Source organism: Oreochromis aureus, linkage group 13 (genome assembly GCF_013358895.1).
Source record: "Oreochromis aureus strain Israel breed Guangdong linkage group 13, ZZ_aureus, whole genome shotgun sequence".
In the NCBI taxonomy this organism is placed as follows: Eukaryota; Metazoa; Chordata; class Actinopteri; order Cichliformes; family Cichlidae; genus Oreochromis; species Oreochromis aureus.
This window is the reverse complement of record NC_052954.1, coordinates 28,771,985-28,789,739: the sequence shown is the minus strand read 5'-3', so window position 1 is coordinate 28,789,739 and position 17,755 is coordinate 28,771,985. Positions and strand designations below refer to the sequence as shown.

The window sequence follows — 17,755 nt, the reverse complement described above, 5'->3', positions numbered from 1 at the left end:
CGACCTTGACCTTTGACCTCCAATATCCTGACAATTCATGCTTGAGTCCAAGTGAACATCTCTGCCTTTTTTGAAGAAAATTGTCCAAGGTGTTCAAGAGAGGGGTCTCCATACCTCTATAAGGGCTTAAATATTATACTGTTGTATATAGATTTAGAGTGGGTGACTTAAGCCGCGCAATGTGTGTTAAAACAGCTTTAAAGATTAGCTAGACTTACTGTATAGCGCTTAACAGTTGAAGAGACAGATATTTCTGTTAAAAGCTGGTGGAGACCAAAAACAGAGCTAAAAATAGTGAACACTGAGGTGGCCAAAAATGGATTGCATTTTAAAATCATTCACTCTAAAATCTCACTCACTCAACTTTGTCTATTTTAAGTGTCCTTTTTTCTCCAAGGTGAAGATCTACCTTCATTTCCAAAAGCTGCTCCTTCTTCTATGTGTTATACTGAATGCTATCCTTTAAATGCATCATTTAACAGTTTTAATCTGTATTATGTATTAAATTTATTTGTTTCACACCATAAACCTTATTTAGAATTTGTGTTTAAGTCTACCCATTATTGTAACCATTTATTTACTCGTACTTCACATCAGGTTAACTCCTTATTCAACTGGTAGGCATGTTTAGTAAAGAAGAGCAACAAGTCAAAAGCCTTTTTTCTCTCTGTCTGTTCCTTTCACTCTCTTTTTTAAAAATACATCTCTTTAAAGACCACTTCTCCCCTACACTTTCCATGAGGAAAAAGAGAAGACTTACACATAGTTAAAGTTCTTATTAAATGAGCTGAGAGTGTAGGAGGAGAGCTAATGTTTAGCGTTGTCTGTCTGATTAAAGCATAGCGAACAAGTGATTGCTATGCAGCTCTGCTCCTCACTGCTAACTCATACACAAGGCTTCTCTCTGTTCTCTCTCTCCACATCTCTCCATCTCTTCATCTCTGTCTTTAATTCTCTATGTTTGTCCCTCTGCCTGACTGATTCTCTTTGTCACTCTCATTTGCTATCCCTAAAAAGAAAGCTTCATTTCCATCTCTCCATCCCTGTTTGCTTTTTCTGTTGTTGTCTTTTTGGGTGGGTTGGGGGGTTGTAGTCTTTATAAACTTGATTACATTTTTTTTTTTTTAAATACACATAATATGAACATATGAATCTTTTTTCCCCCTTGCCCTCTCTATTACTATTTCCTGGCTTCATGATCAATTCTTATGTGTCTTCCTTCTTTGTCTAGCTCCGAATGAAACTCCATCTCTCTCCATTGCTCTGTCCACTGACAGTCCCAGCTCCCTCAATTTCCTAAGCTCAGTTACCGTGCCGGCAGCCCAAATTCAATTACTGCAAACTGTGTGATAATCCCAGGCTACTGATTGGTCACTGCAGGCCTCCATTAAGTTAACACAGAAGGGAGGACAGAGGGGGATAGAGGGTTAAGTCAAAGAAATTGTAAGTAAAATGTGAAATTTGACAAAGAGGGAAGTAAGAAAGGACAGAAAAGGGGAAGGGGTAAGTTAAGGCATAGGTTAAAGGAATAAAACAAGATTTATGTTCCACTCTTTTGTTTTTATCCCCTAAATCTCCTGGTATCCTTCAGGCTCAAGCTTAAACAAACAACCTTGCCCTTAAAAGCCCAGTTCATAATCCTTGTGTAATCATTCATGCGGCCTCACCACATGTAACCAAAACATAAGACTAAAAACAGAGAAATACATATGTGTTTTTGTTTAGAATGAACTGGCTGGATTCCACATTAAAGACAGAAAAGCTGAAACATTATATTATCCTGAACACTGGTTAATTTGAAAGCTATAGTTTGTTTTTGCATGCAGCATTTGCAAAATATCAAAAAAGGGGAAAAAAGGAGGAAAAGGCTATTAAAACTACAAGTTGTAGGGAAAAAATCTGAAAGCTTCCATCTTATAGACCAACTGGGAGCACACCATTACTTCCCCCCACAATGCAGTCACCTGTATTAAGAGAAAGTTCAGTCTTTTTATAGAAACATATGTCTAAATGACATCTGTTTAGGTATCTGCAGAATAATAGGAGAACAATTTTTTATCTTATATGGAAATATAAGCAAAGAGGTGGTGAAAAGGGTTAAAGACCACAATGGCAACATAATGCAAAGATGTTAACTTAGCAACAGATTGGTACACTAGTGCATGTGGGTTTTTAAATGATTTTTATATAACTATGGTTTCATTCATCAGACTGTTGTCTTTTTAAGAATCTGTCAAAAGAAAAGCTTTTAGGTTTGAAAGGTCCGGTAATGCCTTTTGCAACAAATATTATTCTTTTGTAATATTTATGTCCCATTTTAAGCACTTTGTGTCTAACAAACATATCAACTATAGTAAACTCAGCTTGCATAAAAAATAGACCTTTTAGGAAACCACTCAGCACTATATCGACTGAGCTTTTATTCAAATAAACTAAAGCCACATAAATAGGTTCGAATGTCATTTCAGCCCAAGACAAAAACAAAACAATGGGGAACGCGAGCTAGTATCTACGGTCTTTTGATCAACTATTCTGTTCCACAGGTTAAGGTGTTCAGGCACAAAAAGGTGAACATTTTAAAGTGCAACTTTAGACTTCAACAAAAATTTCCTTTATCTGTTTTTTTTATCCATTTGTCAATTTTGAGATTTGGAGCAAATTTTATTGCGTAATATGTCTTTTTTTAGACCAGCTACATTTGGCTGCTCCCTTGTCACAGGGGATCTGCACAGTGGGTCACTCCATGTGTTTGAGTTTGAGTTTTATGCCGGATGCCCTTCCCAGCACAACTCATATTGTTTAAAAGTACTGAGCCATCCCTCATTCCCTCATACTTCCATCCTAGGGAGCATGTGATCAATTCAGTTTGTTTGTTTGCATGCTTGTTGGCAGTCTATCATCCAGAGTTTTCAACATGTCATTTTCAAATGTTTTACGATGGCACATACCAAAAACAGTTCAAGCTGGTTTCATTTTGGAGGAAATCGGGTCAAGAACAAAGACAGCGATCAGTAAAAACTTTATATTACCCACGTTTTTTATGGATCATATTCAGATTGGAACATCATTACTGAAGCAGTGTGGAATCAGAACAAAAGGAAGCCCACATTCAAAGAAGACCTTTTGAATGGGAAAAAAAAAAATCCGGAGAACTCTTCCTGAAGATTACTTAAAGAAATTACAATAAGGGATGTCTAAGTGAGTCTAACTGAGTTCAGGATGTGTTGAAGAATTAAGGCGGTCATACCAAATACTGACTTTCAGGTTCAAATGCACCCATTTCCCATTTTCCTAGTAAAATAAAAGAAATAAAAAGTGACTTGAGACTTTTACACAGTACTATATATGATTGTTTTCAGAGTTGGCAAACGTACAGACATTCTGTACTTATGCAAAAGTATAATTACTACTGTTTAAAAATACTCCAGTAAAAGTTGAAGTACTGATTCAACTTCTTTACTCAAGTAAAAGTGAAAAGTAGCTCTTTGAGCAACAAACACCGGCCCACTTTAACCCCTGACTTTGGCACACGTCATCTCTTTTTATGCAGGATCCTCCGGTGATTAATACACGAACAGGACTGCCATTCATGTGTTACCATTTAGGATCAAATCGGTTTGATGTTTGAAGGCGGCTCAACGTGACAAAATAGCTACCCTCAAATGTGTTAAAGCAAAAGTAATGAGCCTGTTCTGAAAATCTAAGGAGTAGAAAGTACAGATCTTTGTTTAAAAATGTAGGGAGTAAAAGTAAAAAGTAGAGAGGAAAAAAAACTATTCAAGTAAAGTACAGATACCTCTTCTTAAGTACAGTAACAAAGTATTTGTACATTGTTGCTTCCCACCTCTGATTGTTTTCATTCCAGCTGTAAAGGGATTTCAGTAGTCATTCTCTGCAGCAGATCAATTAAAACTCACTTCTGCTTGCACCGTACAATGATCCATAAGTAAACGGCACATTTTTTTTAAACTTTGTCCAAAAGACTAGCAAGATGGTATTACTGAATCTGAAGCTTAAATATACAGACATGACAGGATTAGTTTCACATAAACATACAAACATATCACTGTTTATTACTTAATACCCCCTTTTTTAAATATATCATGGATAAAATAAAATAAAATCTACATAGCTGCAGCCAAACACCCAAGCATACAAACATTTACTGGCTCTATTGATTCATCCATGGGTAACAAATTTAAATAAAATTCAGCATAAAGTGTTGGGCCAACATGTGCTGCAAGACTGCTTCAGTGCATCTTTTACTCGTCTGTGAAAGTCTACTAGAAGAATGACGCCTTAGTTTTCTTTTTGATATTCCCTCATTTTGCATTTCAAATGAGGGACCACAGCAGTTCACAGCAGTCCAAAATGTACTATAAGTGTTCAGCTGGTTGATATCAGGGACCTGTATCAAGTTCAGCATAACCAGGGCATGCAGAACACATTTCCTTACTAGGCTTCACTTACCCAAACATCACCAAACAGGTGAAGCTGTCACATAATGAATGCTATCACCTTGTCAAGTCAATCAGGGTTTCATAATCCAGCTACGAGGGAATTCCCCTGAAAGGAAGATCTTTTTTTCTTTTACTGATGTCATCAAGAGAGATGAAAAAAGCAACTTCAGACTCTATTACTATCACTGTCCATATCTCATCTTCCAGGAACAGTGATGCTGTTTTTCCAGAGAAAAATTTTACCTGCTGATCTTTTATTTCAAACACCACCTGCTTTGGAGCAGGTTATGTTCTGGAGCAGGTTAGGTCTGTGGCATCAGTTACCATGATGATGAACCCCAGTAAGAAGTAACCCACCATCATAACACTGAAAACCTAAGGTTAAGCATGAAGTTAGTCACCTTGCTAAATCCTAAGCCTGGCTACAGGGCTCTTGTGACTGCAAAGGCCATATGATATGTTTTACTTCATTTTCATACTCATTAAACCTCTCATGCCCTTTGAATTGGGGAACTTTCATCCTTGAAAGGGCCACTGCCATCATGATAGAAATGGTCCATAATAGGATAAAGGTGATAACTCAAAACAACTTTGTATTGATTTGCAGTGACCCCTTCGTAAAGAAACTACTGAACCCAAACCATGCCAGCAAAAGACCCCAAAAGCCCAAAGTATTGCCTTACTGTAGGGTCAAACACTCATGTTTTTCCATTTAACTTACTGGGCTGTAGCTTAGCGTGTCACCCTTTCACATCCTCTGTATTTATTTTGCCTGTTCTTGCACTATTTCCTTATGTCTATATTGATTTTTATCTTGTGTTTCTGTTATTTTCAGTAAGTCCTAGTGTCTGTTTATTTATATGCATCTTTGTATGCGCGTGTGTGTGTGTGTGTGTGTGCATCCTGTGGGTGGCCCAGCTCACGGTGAATAATCCCTTACTGTTTGGGGTTTGTGGGTCAGCATGTACAACAACACACATCTTTTGTCTCCAGACCTCTCAGAAGTGCTGCCTCAGCTGAATGCTTACAACACAAGACTGCAGGCTCTCATTGTGGCCACTGCATATAGCATTACTGTTCTTATGAGCAATATGCTCACAGGTTTTAATTAAGTCCCTCTTCATTACATACATTTAGCATAAGCACCATGTCTCCTTAGAGTCAGTGATCACGTAAAGAACTAACAAAAAAGCTTGGAGTCAATAGGTGGTATTGAATTTTCAGGGAGCATTGAAATACTATTTCATCTTTTTAGCCATCAGTCTGTTTTTTTTTTCCTTTTTTATTGAAAAGATGCTGATTAGAAAATCAGTTCTATCAGCAGTTCTGTTATTTTACAAAAATGCTTGCCATTGTCCATCACTCCATTATGAAAATCAGGTAAGCAGAGGCTCTAGAAAATCAAGCTCAAAGCCATTCATAGCAATTTGTTCCACACAATGACACTCTAATAAGTCAGGTTTCTATTTAATTTCGGTTTACCCCTGACACAGCAACCCTCACTATATATGGCATTATTTTACTCTGGGGTGCATGTTGATAGACACCAACAAGAAAACAAGTACATGTCAATGTCACACTGAATGTGGCATAAAACCTGAATGAAAAACACAGTTTTACATGCACGTGCCATGATGGGGTGTGAGTGAGGGGTGACAAATTGATGATGAGATTATTTTTTATTAGAATCAGTAATTTTGATGGATATGGTTCAGAAAAGGAAATACAGGCCTACCTTCTGAAAGAACTTTTCTGAAATATTATAGAAAACATATATCCATAGTCTACAATAGGATACGGGAGGGATGGCAATGGTACAAAAATGCATACATACATACTGACATCTCACTGATAGGAATTTATGTCTCATTTCGTACCATATTTGCTCTTTTGTGTTCCCTTTTCTTTTCTTTCATGTCGGTTAATTAAAATGTATTTATATAGCACTTTTCAAAGATAAAAATCACAAAGAGCTTCATGATAAAACCAGAAATATAAATAAAGTAATAATAGTTGAAAACAAGTTGAAAGTTGAAAACGTAAAACAACACATTACTTTAAAGCTTGATCAACAGCAACCCACAAAACTATAAGGAAAACATGTTCTATCCATCATTTTTTCCCCACTTCTCCAGTTCAGGTTTGCAGCAGGGGCTGGAGACTTTCCCAACTGTCACCCACTTTGTCAAGACAAAATTCTGACTTCTTCTAACCCCACTACATCCATATTGCACACTTTAAAAAACAGAGCATCCAATATTGCTGCAGTCAGGGCATTAAAGCTCAGATTTCAAAGGAAATTGGGTTTTCATTATTGTAACAGTAACGGCTTCTGACAGAATGGCAGCATTTGACACACCAGGATGAGAATGTGTTAGTTAAAATATACCATTTTACAGAGTTAAGCGCATGTTACAAAGTTTGCTTTCTGTTTCCAGAGTGACAAGTTCCTCCTCATCACACATTCTACAGTCACTTTTTCATGTGGTCACTGGAGGTCACTTACCTTACATCTTCTATCATTTTCTTCAGCAAAAAGCACCTCACTGTAAATTTCTAATATGATCTTATCGCGGGGCATAGGATGATGAAGTCTCAGCAGATGTCACCTGCATCTCTCTGCTATGAGCAAGTTGTCCATTGGCATCTGTGCCTGGACACACCAGCCACAGACATATTGGCTGCTGAGAGATAATTGCCCTGCTTTAGAAACCTACAAAGTTCACATAACTAGACTGGAGGAGTGGTGCTGGCATAACTCACAGGTGGCAAAGGTCCCGGGTTTTTCAGCCAGGATAATGGCTTGCGCCCAGCTTGGGCCTATGTATGTTGCACTTGGTTTCTCTTTATTCCACTGTGTGTTTAGTCTTATTTTCACTGTCTTTTTACTTACCATCGTTGGTCTTTGAGCCTGCCCGAGTGAGGCTTTAGCCATCCATTTTGATCACCGGCTGATTCTGTAGCAGCAATTGTAGCAGCTGATGGTTGCCAGTGCGTCACCAACCAGTCTTCTAGGTTAAGCCCGTTTTCCATTGGTACCTTCTCAGATCGACTGCCCAGGGCTCACCACAACTCGACTTGGATCAACTGGTTTTCCATTACAGTTGAGCACCACCTAATGTATGTGGTCGATCATTATAGCAAAATGACAAAGCGTGCCATAACATAATTAGTATGCGACACGAACCCTACAACAAAGGTGGATGTTGAGGTGATGATACACCTGCTGCTCGGTCTGTGGCTTTTTGTCTGACTCAGGGAACACAATGTTATCTTTTGTAGCCATTTCCCTCGTTGCCAGAATTCAAAAATGGTGGTTTTGATTTTCTTGAATGAGATGCTCTCATGACGCCACTGACCAGCCAATCAGTGGCATGCAGTCTGACGATGTCACATTTTAGGACCTACTTGGATCACTTGATCCCCTTTTCATTAGTACCTACTTGGATTGATTTGGCATGGTTTTCAGGGTTTTCCATTAGGTCATAGTACCTGGTACCTGGTACTTTGGTTTCCAAGCGATCCGAGCAGGTACTAAAATGTGACGTTGGCAGACTGCATGAGACCGATTGGCTGATCAGTAGCGTCGCTCGATGAGTCATGAGAGCGTCTCCAAAATCAAAACTGGTATTTTTGAAACTCAGCAATGAGTGAAATGGCTACAAAAAACAACGCTGTGCTCCCCTGAGTCTGACAAACAACCACAGACCAAGCAGCAGGTATACATTTGCTTCGACATCCACCTTTGTTGTAGCATTTGTCTCCCATATTAATTATATCACGGAACGCGTAGACGACAAGCACGCAAATAAGATACTACTGGGTTGTAATGGAAAACCATACAGGAAAAGCAGATAACCCTTGAGTTACGGTTGGTTTACAAATCCTTCTCTACATCGAGCTGCTAAGTTAAGAATAGAAAGAAAAATATATGGAAGGATTAAGATGAACTGTAAGCATGGTTTGATTCCATGTTTTATTTTTAATTTTAAACAAACAAAGGGTTTGTATATATTTTTTTAATGTTATTTGATACAGTATCTTATATGAAGAAAAATCCAGCTACAAGCATTACCTTCAAAAAATATATATCAAAATTTAAAAATTTAACACCAATGCATTCTGGCCTCAATGTTTGCAGTGCTGAAAAATTCCAAAACCATTTTATCCTCACTCAGCAGCAGTGAGAAAGGTGAGTGTGCATATAACTCCCCAAAAAACATGAAACTTCTCTGTCTTTGAAGAAGAGAGAAAAGTCCATTTCTTTTGTAGCATCACCTCGCTGTCCCTTGCAGGCTGTTGGCATGGCAAAGACTGGGTTTTGAACCAGAAGTCAGTGTGCATTAAGAATTTCAAATACATTCAAAGGCTGACTTTTTTTATTGAAACGAACTGTAATATGTCAGAGCACCAGACTCTATGAAATGAAAAATTGTGTGCAAAAGGCTGCAGTTGTTTACATTTTCACACATTATGGCCAAAAATACCCTGTAATTACATTTGACAACCTGCCCTTTATCTTAATCTAATTATGTCATTTTGCATCCAAAGTAATAAAGGCCTGCTGAATGCTATAATGAAAATATGCATTATCATCTACTGCTCCCCACTGAATGAGAACCCCTGCAAATGAGCCATGCTTGTAAGCCTTTTTTACCCCTGCCATAGCATCCAAAATACATACAGAAATTTACAAATGGGGGTGAGCAACTGGCAGCTGATACAGGCATTTATGAATGGCTCAATGTGGCACTTATGTGTCATCACTTGTGAAAGCTGTGGTTAAGATTTTGTTGGGACTGGCCAAATAAACAACTTGAGTAGGCTGAAAAGTCATGATGGGATTCAAGTAAAATGAATCTTCTGAGAAAGATAAAACTATTGGAAATGTATTGGTTTAAAGGCTTTAAATTATTGTTTTATGGGTTCTTGTGTGTGTCTATCTTGTGTGAAATCGCTTCATTTAAGCAGACTTTGAATGTTTCAAAATATCAAAACATTAACATCAAAAGTAACAATCATTGGGTTAGAGTAATAGATGCACACACTATCTATTTTTAGCTGAGACTACGTGATCCATAATAGCAGATGTTTACAAGTCAAGCGTTGCTTTACCAAATACTCCTTCAAACCATTCATAATTTATTTTTCCAGGTGTGGGTTTTTTCAGCTTTTTTTCATGGCCAATTATATCGTTTACACTGGACTTTTGTAGGCGACACTCTCTGTGTATAGCAGGCCTGCCCTCCTCTCCTTTCATTGGCTCTCTGTGCAATTCTAAATCTCTGCTGGTAGCGGTTGGAAGCTCCTCTTAGCCAATGAGGAAATAGCAACTGTTGCATTCAGTTACCCTCCTGCAGGGCTTCTTCTGCTGTAACCTCTCAGGGTGGATTTTGATGTAGGAAGGGTGTACAGTGTTGCAATACAGATAAAGCTATAATGTGGCCTAAACCTCATTAAACAACGTATCCTACTCGGCGCAAATCCTTTTTGCAACCACGGTCAAAAATAACTAAACAAATTATATTTCTACTGTAATAAAATCTGAAAAAGTTAATGTGTTTTGAGAGGTTTGCCCCACTTGAGTTTGTCATTTGAGGTGCCACTTATTTCATTCCGACGAATAACAAAATTACTACCGATACAGGAGAAAGTATGAGGAGAGAGAGGATTACCAGTTTCCTACGCCCTCCAACGGTAGCGACACCTCTCTCTCTCTCTCTCCCTCCCTCTCTCTCTTCTCTCGCTGCTGCTGCTGCGCGCCGTTCAGTTTCCCTCACATCGCTTCCGATGCTCCAGGAGGGAGGACGGATAAACGGCGCTGACGGTACCGGATTTGTTACCCGAAGGAGGGAGGGATGCTACGGTGATTTCCTCTCTTTTTCTCTTCCAACACCCACCTCCTCACCATCCCCTCCACTGCTCTCCATCACTTCAGTCTCGGAACCTCATCAAGACGCATGACTGCTCTTTCATTTTTGTCCTGTCTTTTCAGTTTATCTTTAAATTCGCTTGGCTGGTTGTTTTTTTATTTTTTTATTTTTTGCCACTGAGCTCCAGCGGGAAACCCACTTGGCTCGGCTTTGATTTCTACCCTCTCATCTCCAAGCGCACGTAAACATAGAAAAACTGGGCTTTTAATCAGAGGATGTGTTGGACATTTGGTAAAAGAAGCAATACTACTTAAGTCAAGTGGCTGATCTCTACTGGCTTGTATGTATTGAGGACACTTGGGTGAACGAGCTGCGCACGGAGTCTCACTTCCAAGGTAAGACCACTGGAGTTTAAGGACTGGGATTTTGCCGTAGTTACATCAACACAGTTCCATCGTATGTCTCTCTTCTCACTATCCGCGCATCTCTTCTGCAGAGGCTTTCCTGAGCGCAAAACACAGGAGAGCCAGCGAAGTTAAATGTTTAGGTTCCCGGGATGCTGGGGAGATTCTGGTTAGACTCTGGACTAAACCAAGCTGTCGCACAAACACTTCTTATACATTATAGAAAGATTACTCGGAGATGATATCGGACTTGATTGTATTTGATTAACTATGGAAAATCTCACAAAACCCAAAGATCCTTTGCGCATTAAAGACAGCACTTGGTTTTATTTGTTGTGCTGCTGCCAGTAACAGTGCAGACTTTATTCGGTCCTCCGGGCCACTGGATGACGGTTGGATCTGTGTGGTTTTCGAATAACAGAGCGTGGATTCACTAAAGTTTCTCTTGCAGTGTTTCTGCATATTTTCACTTATCTGGTGTGCGAGTGCATCCAACTGCGTTTGCGTATTTGTGAGTCTGCCCACGTAGCCTATAGTAGCTAATCTAGGAGTAAGCTCCCTTTCGCTGTCTCCGTGTCTCCCGGCGGCTCCGCGTAACGGCGACGCAGAACTTTTCTTTGGATCACCATCAACAGAGTCTGGATGTGTGAGGGGGAGGGGGGTTACGGTCACATAATTCGGTAAACAGATGAATTCACTGCGTCCCGTCACTCCAGGAAAGAAATATTTGTTAGTGTTACAGTTAATCTGCATTTATTTAACATATTTCTTCCTGTTTCTTCCAGAAAGCGTTTTCCCCAACTTATCCTCCTCCTGTAAAATCAAAACGACATATTTTAAATTCTCAATCCCCAATATTTTCCCCTTTTTTGCCTCTTTCCCTTCGTTCATTCTTTCTCGCTTCCTGGTTTTTGGGGGGGTCATTACTGATTTGGGAGCTAATTGAGATTTTGAAATGTGAATCCCTGAAGACTCCACGCAGCTTAGTATTCAGTCCGTTTGAATACTTGAAGCGGAGCGGCGTTCTTGCCCTTTTGGTGTGCGCCAGCGCCGGTGAAACTGCATAAAAAATGCATACAGATCACTTGCCCGTAGGCTCATTCAGGCTCATTCTGCACTCAATTAGGTCCGTGCGTTTGGCTTAGCATCCCTGTTGGGCCACATTAGATCATTTTGTAAATTGTTGCATAGACATCCAGTGAAATCTGCTCAGTAGAGTAGATTTGTCCGTACTGGTTGGGTCTGTGCGCATGCTGGTCTGATATGAATAATTACAGATGGATTTGGAACTGGGCTGCTGCTCAGCCGCTTTCAGCAGAGAGTAAAAGAGATATCGGTGTGTAGTTTTGGGCATCTGCAATTCCGCTGCGTTTTCAATGGGGGAGCAAAGAGAGCGAGAGAGAGAGGGGGGGCGTTAACTCCAGGGCTGTATCTTTGGTATTCATGGCACAACTCAAGATTGCTGCTCTCAAGCAGGCAATAATCTCTCTCTCCCTCTCCCCCTTCTGTCTCCCACACTGTTGCTGTATAAAATGTCTCCCCTCTCTCCCGTACCTTTGCTCTCCCCTTTGCATTTCAACCCCCACCCACTCACCTATCTCCAACTCACCCTTCTCTCGCTCCCCCTTCCTCTCTCTTCATTTCTCTGCACTGCAATCTCCCCGACTCTCTCTGTGCGCTTCAGTCTTGTGGGAGCCATTGAGAAAATCATTTGCTGCTGTTGTATTTATTCGACAGGGGGTTCTCCTAGCAGCCAGGCTTGGCTGGTTTGCAGAGATGTTTTCTTGTGTTGCCTTAAAAAAAGTCTGCAGTCTACAATGGAGCAGGAAAGATGCAGAGAAATGGATCCAATAGATGCTCTAACTGCAGTTTAGTAAATAAGGGGGGAAAGGGTTTGGGACTTATTGTGTTATATTTTCCACAGGCAATTTTTTTTCTTCATTTTTTTAATTCCCTTCTTACAAGTGTTGTAACTGTGCTGTTGTGGTTCCCCCCACACTTCCTTATTATGTGGTTACTTTTCAGAGAGCGTTTCCCTGTTTATTTATTGTTTGCCAATTAGCCTACAGACCAGTCACTGCAGTGAAGAACAGCAGAATTCCCCCTTTTTTATATTTAGTTCTGAGACACTGTGGCTCACTGGCTACTTAAAAGACACATTACACACAAAAAAGGTCCCTAATTTTGTGGTTTTGAATTGCTGCTTCTTATGTTCACTTAATGACACAGCTCAACATCACAGCTGTCGCTCTCTGGCTCCACAAAGGGTTTTTGTAAGTAGCACAACAGTATCACTCAACTTGTGCTTTTGCATGTTTTCTTAATTCACCAATTAATTCTTCAAGCTCCCAATATTTCACTCAAAAAATAATACAGTGTGGGCAGAGTAAAAGAGAGGAAAGGATCAAGAGGCAAAAAAAGAGGTGCAGGAAAGGAAATGAGGGGATGTGGTCTGCAGAGGAGATGAGGTGCAGGGCAGAGAGAAACAACGGGGCAGACAGTCGGAGGAGCAGCAGCTGAGCAGAAAAGAGCATGACTCCTATCAGGATGTGAAGACAAGGAGGAGGTGGTGGAGAAGAGAGGAGGGCAGCGTGACTTCTATCAGTAGAGTAGTCAGTCTCATTCCTTTTTGAGAGTTACTGCCGTATGAGCTGAAATGAGACCTGCAAGTAGAAACTGCCTGTCTTCACTTAGCCATTGCAGGAATGAACAGTTCCCGCAAAAATGTGGTTTTATGTCTGCAGAAGTGATTGTATACCTTAAAAGCAGGGCAGACACACATAATTCCCTTGTACCAGTACATCTTTGTGCTATTTAGGGTGAGCAGCATACAGAAACCTGGCTTGGATGACAGATGAAAGCGGGGTGGGAGAGGTATCAGATTTTTCCCTGATGTTCAGCCAAGAAATTGCACAGAAACTGACACAGAAATGTCGTCAGATTTGTTGGTTTTTACTGAAGTGGTTTCAGAACCTGGCACTAGAAATACTGTGCATCATAGCTGTGCTAGTTATAGTTAGTAAAGATAGAATTAAGCTTAACGAGCTTTAGCATTCCTTCTGCAATGTGTGATAGGACATGAGAAGGCCAGAAAATATTTAGGTTAAGTTCAAACTCTCTAACTCGGAATTCAATCTGTGGGAACTTTCTCATGACTTCCCTTAGACACTATGCACATTAGACACCATGTTTACCTATTATGTATCTATAGACTCAGTCCAAGTGTTTAGCAATAATTCCTGTTGATGTTATTTGACGTTCTTCAGGGTTTCACAATAGAAGGAAAAAGAAACAGCATTTGAAAATGTTCTTTAAATTAATGGAAAATGCAGAAAAATCAGACAATCTAAAATTTGCTTAACTGGTGCTTTTTACTTATAAGTATTAATTTTGATCAGCTTTGAGTGATTTTTAAAGATTTGATGGGACTAATTATGTTGATCTTTCCACATTCATGAAATGAGTAAGACTCAATCTTAAAAAGAGAAAGAAAAGAAAACAACCTTGCTTTCTGGATTGAGTTTAAAGGCATCTGCCTCCAAGCAGTGCTGATGTAGCACCCTAGGGAGGAAACAAAATAGAGGGATTAATTTATTACACTGTAATCATTATATTTATTTTTAATTAGGCACCAACTGCTGATCCTCGTAAGTTATGTGATCGTAAAGTAGTTTTTTTAAATAGTGAAAGAGAGGCTTAAAAGATAGAATAAAGTTGTGATCCTGCAGATAAAGAAAGGGACTCAAAAAGAAGACAGCAAAGGGGAAAATAAATGGAAGAGCTACTGGACCATTTCTAGGTGACGACAGAGGGAGCTATTGGGCTTTGCTGCAGTATTGGCTCCACTGCTCCTTTTCCTTCTTTCTGCTCTTTATTTCTAATTCTTTTTCCAATCTCTCTCCTTTCTCCTGCTCTGTCTGTCTCTCTCAGGGGGCCAGTCAGAGAGATGGAGAGGTAGTTAGGCTCCCCAGGGATACAGGATTCAATATGAACGCCCCTAACAGACAGACCCACATGCACGTGGACACGCGCTGGATAAGCCTGTCCACTGTGACTGGTTTCTCTTACCTTCACATTCACGTTACCTCCCAGTGAGAACGGGGCGGGGGAACATAGGTGGAGAATTGAGTTCTACCTTTTGCTTCTGGACTTTTTTTTATTTTGTTTTCTTCCAGCCTCTTGCTCCATGGGCTCGATAGAAAGGAGAGTCAGCACACGCAACTGGTTAAACGTCAGCCTTTTTTCTCTCTTTCCCTTAGATCGATCTTCATCTATTTAAAACAGCAGAATGTGAGGCCAGATAGATGTTAGGCTGATATATAATTTCCTATGGCAGTGGAATGGGATTATAACTCTAATCTTTCATCTCAACCGGACTAAATGGCAGAGTCAGTAATTAGTGTCTTTGACCTCTAATCCCCATACCTGTTCTCTGGGGGGGGGGGAGAAGCAAGTTAATTTGTCTGCATTTGATGATTTCCTGGGTATTGGTGCACGTGGGGAAGAGTGAGACAACACAGGTGGCTTAGTGGTGTTGACATAGTTCCCTTGCAGCATAACATACTGGGTTTAGTTTCTTTGGCCTTAAGCATGGCGTTTGTATGTTTTTTTTCTTTCTTGAGCTCATGTGGTTTCAATTACTCCTCAATTGGTCTACATGCCAGCGACTTTAAATTACAGTGCACCCGTTCCAGTTCATGCACTTTAGTCTGACTACTCTCTACCTTTTGGCCCGTTTCCCTTCCTTCAACATAGCGCATACTGTGTTTTGATTCCGTTCTCTGTATCCCTAAAAAGGAAAAGAAAGCGAATAACTTAAATATCAAGTGAAAAATCACTAAATTGGAAAATGTTTTCAATTTTGTTGACCAGAAACAAACTAACAAGCAGCCTGATTCATGAGTGTGTCCCATGCTCTCATTATTTGATAAGCAAAGTCACATTGAAGTAATTTAGGCAGCGCAGAATAAAGCTGGATGGGATGCATGCAAGTACTCAGAGATGGGAAACTGCACCACAAGTAATACCACAAAACAACAAGGACACCAGTTAGAGCAAATAAACAAAAACATGTGGCAGCACAGAGGGACTACAGCATCAATTAGGTGTTCACTTTTGATTGCCCTCGCATCCTGTGCACCTAAAACCACATGCTGCAGCTGTGTTGGTTTCCAGTATTAAAGCTTTGTTAGCTGAATAGTGATCCTCGGCATGGTCGACCTTCTCACTCCTGCATAAAAGAGCTGAGCATTGGCAGAAAATGCTGCGTGGATTTACTGCTAGGCGATGAGGCTGCAGTGTAATTTCAAAAACAGTGGAGTCTGGATCAATGTTAATTCAGGATTAATGAGTGATTTCATGGATTTTGCTATTGATGATCAGAATACAGGGTTGACACTGATATTGATTGTATTGCAATGGAAATTGATTATTCGAAACTGCGAGTTATATTGATCCGAGCACCTTGTATGGGCATATGTATAAGCACCTGAACTTTTCATCCAGAATATGCATTTGTGAAATCTAATTGATTGCAAATGTGATTTTTTTAAATGGTTTTGTGTGTATGTATGCTTTAGATAGATTGTATAGATGTAGGTGTATGCACAAGTGTGACAGAGTGGGGCTGAAAAATAAGTGTAATTTGTTTTCTGTGACAGTCCTTGGGTCCAGTCAGGTGCTCTGCTGTCTCGTGGACACCAATCACATGAGAGAAAGAAAACCACGTTTGTTATTTTTTTAAACAGCCAAATGTAACTATATTTCTGCTTTGGTAGACAGCATGTCACAGGCACAGACACTGAAAAAGAGTGAGGGAGCGAGAAAGAAAGGAAATATGGGATGAAGGTCGAGAACAAAGTTCATCTCAATTATGAATTTCAGGAGATTTTCTTTACATTTTGCAGTCGCTCTGGTACAAAAGTACTCGGGATTGGGGTCAAAGAGAAATTTGGGCTCTTTCTTTAATGCCAATTAATAATTCACAGCTGAAAAGGCGCCTGGTTTGACAAGTTTTGTATGAGGTACAGTAGAGTCAGTGAGAAAGAAAGAATGAGAGGAACAGTGGCTAGTTTCTGCGTGCGGGTCAAGGAGAGATTTAATGAGTCATTTGCTTCTCATTATTCAGGATAATAATTAACTCTCTCTGTGTGTGTGTGTGTGTGTGTGTGTGTGTGTGTGTGTGTGTGTGTACTTGTCCAGCTATCATAGTGAGCACCAGCTTGAGTTTTGGAGCATTGGCATGAGGACATTTTGGAAAGCAGAGGACCTTTTGGGTTGTTACCACATTGTGATAGTTGTTGAAAAGCATGTTTGATACTTAAGACTTTAGGGTTTATGTTTATGTTAGTATAAGAGAACGCATTAAATCTATGTCTAAGAATATCCTCAGTAAGATAGCCGTTAAGTATTGTCATAAAGTCATTCATAGTGGGCTTGTCCACCTTTTTCCCCCAAACTGATTATGTTTTGTAAGTTACTACACTTGTCATCAATTAATATGTTGTGATACTACATGCAACAAGTCATAGAAAAAACTTCCATAGCCTAAAGCAGTGTCTAAAATTACTTTTAGGTATTTTTGTTTAACAAATAACTTAAACAGTTAATTGACTTTTAAACTTTATTTTATTTTAAATCACCTGTCAAACTCAAGCTATCAATCTCATTCCCCATCTTTCTTTCTTTGTCACTGCCATCATTTTCTCACTCCCTCTATCATTTATCTCCACTAAACTTGTCAAACACACACACGCGCAGACAGGTTTGAGCATGTGCCTGCAGTGGGTGTGCTGTTGATTACCATAATTAACATGGTTATGTTAATTGTAGCAAGTTAATTTTGCTGATGGAACACATTTATAAAGGTGAACTTTATGGACAGTTAGCTATGGTTTCAAGGTACAGTGTGTGTGTCCAAGCGTTTCTGTTTGCAGCTTGTTTGCATCATACTTTATATATGTGAGAATATGTGCATTCTTTTGTGCACATTAGTGGCTGACAAATCAGTTCAAATAAG

At 39.7% G+C, this 17,755-nt stretch overlaps 1 protein-coding gene across 1 annotated transcript in view; it reads left to right on the top strand.

Moving 5' to 3' along the window:
* The first annotated feature begins 10,251 nt into the window (after window positions 1–10,251).
* Window positions 10,252–17,755, top strand: part of cdh11 (cadherin 11, type 2, OB-cadherin (osteoblast)) — an 88,619-nt gene continuing 81,115 nt past the window's right edge. The window contains exon 1 of the mRNA XM_039621854.1: window positions 10,252–10,728. The gene's annotated coding sequence lies outside the window, so the exon portion shown is untranslated. The remainder of the gene's footprint in view (window positions 10,729–17,755) is intronic.